We start from the raw sequence: 2,041 nt of genomic DNA, 5'->3' as shown, positions 1-2,041 counted from the left end.
CCCATCGCTCCATCTCCCGCTCCCCATCTCTCCCCATCTCTCCCCATTGCTCCCCATCTCTCCCCATTGCTCCCCATCACTCCCCATCTCTCCCCATCGCTCCCCATCACTCCCCATCACTCCCCATCACTCCATCTACTGCTCCCCATCTCTCCCCATTGCTGCCCATTGCTCCATCTCCTGCTCCCCATCTCTCCCCATCGCTCCCCATCACTCCCCATCACTCCCCATCGCTCCATCTGCTGCTACTTGTTGTTCCCCATCGCTCGCCTTACTGCCTGAACCACCCCCACTCTCACCCCTGTCCGTGGGAAAAATTGTCTTCCACAAAACTGGTCCCTGGTGCCAAAAAGGTTGGGGACCACTGCCCTAAAGGACTGACTACATCTCCTCCTCTCTGCAGTGTGTGGACTCAGCACCTATGACTGCTGGTACACAGTAGATGCTCAATAAATATTCACTAGATAAACAAGTGATCCTCAGGACACCAAGGCAGGGAATCCAGAGTCTCTCTTCCTGATATGAATGAAAACAATGGCCAGGCTGTGAGAAGTGCTTTACTTGCATTGCCCCACTTCTTGTAATGGTCCTTGGGAGGAGGTATTACCAGCCCCATTTTAAAGATGAGGAGCCTGAGACCTATTTATTCAAGCATCCCACAAATGCTTATTGAGCACTTGCCATGTGCCAGGCACAGAACTAGATGGTGGGGATACAGCTCTCAGCAAGTCAGACGTGGGTCTCTGCCCTCCTTGAGGGCAGACAATATGCAGAGGATACACGTGTGATTATAGCTGTGCTAAGTGTCAATAAGGAGAATGGTGCCGGCAGAGGAAACAGCAGGAGGATTTCCCCCAGCCCTTCAGCAGGCTTCTTGGAAGAAGTGAGAGACTGGGCTCTGAGACCAAACCCCTTGGTTCAAATATTAGCTGTACCACCTACTGTGTGACCTCAGGCAGATTACTTAACTACTCTGTGTCCCGGTTTCCCCATCTGCAAAGTGAGAATAACTATAGCACCTATCACATAATGTTGTGTGACTAAATGGGTTAACACAGGTACAGCACATATTAGGTCCTCAATGAATGACAGTTGTTGTTGTTATAAGAATTAGTATTGAAAAACAAACAAACAAAAGAAAACAAATAAATTTTTAAAAAAGGATTAGTATTGAGCTTCAACCTGAAGGATGCAGAGGAGTCAGCCTGGAGAAGGGCAGAGGTAGGGAAGAGCATTCCAGGAAGAGGGAACTGCATGACCAAAGGCCTTGCATCTGGAGGAAGCCCTAGATCAAGAAACTGAGTGGCGGGCAAGGGTACCAGAGCACCTGCCGGCCCCTCAGCCCTTCCTCGTGCCAGGACTGGCTCTCACCACAATGCCACCATAGCCTTGAATGGCATCATCAAAGCCCCCCTAGTATTTTCTGGGATTGGAAATGTGCTTGGCCCCAGGAAGGGAGTTGGGGGGTAAGGTAGGAGGGGGCAGCCCCCCTTGTGGAGCTGGAGATGGGCTAGTGTTGGCTGATGCAGATTTAGCCAATAGCACAGGTGAGTGGAGGGGGAGACTGGCAAGAACACCAAGTGCTCCCAAAGAGGACAGAGCCAGGATTTACCCAGGCCTCCTGAAGCCTCACTGGAAGGCATGCAGATTTAGCCAATAGCACAGGTGAGTGGAGGGGGAGACTGGCAAAAACACCAAGTGCTCCCAAAGAGGACAGAGCCAGGATTTACCCAGGCCTCCTGAAGCCTCACTGGAAGGCTCGGCCCCCTTCCCAGGAAGGCGGGAAGGCCAGCGAGGAGGGCTCAGAAGGGTGTTAGGCGGATGAACACTGCAACCCACCGGGCGGATCCCAATTCCCACCATTATCTCCTCAGACAAATGGTAATTTGTGCAAATTGGGAGCAAGCAATTGCATATTACGTTGATTCCTTTCCCAGCCCCCGCCTTTGTTAGCAGCAGAGACAGCTGTAATTAAGAGGAGGAATCTTGGCTCCGTGTGTGTGTGTGTGTGTGTGTGTGTGTGTGTGTGTGTGTGTGTGTG

The 2,041-nt window shown here is 51.6% G+C and overlaps 1 protein-coding gene across 1 annotated transcript in view; it reads left to right on the top strand.

Annotated features, from left to right (window-relative positions):
* Window positions 1-2,041, top strand: part of TTLL9 (tubulin tyrosine ligase like 9) — a 45,828-nt gene that overhangs the window by 6,064 nt on the left and 37,723 nt on the right. The window lies entirely within an intron of this gene.

Source organism: Monodon monoceros, unplaced genomic scaffold (assembly GCF_005190385.1).
Source record: "Monodon monoceros isolate NGI ecotype Baffin Bay Population unplaced genomic scaffold, NGI_Narwhal_1 Super_Scaffold_13, whole genome shotgun sequence".
In the NCBI taxonomy this organism is placed as follows: domain Eukaryota; kingdom Metazoa; phylum Chordata; class Mammalia; order Artiodactyla; family Monodontidae; genus Monodon; species Monodon monoceros.
Note: the sequence above shows the minus strand (reverse complement) of the source record. Positions and strands in the feature narration are given on the sequence as shown.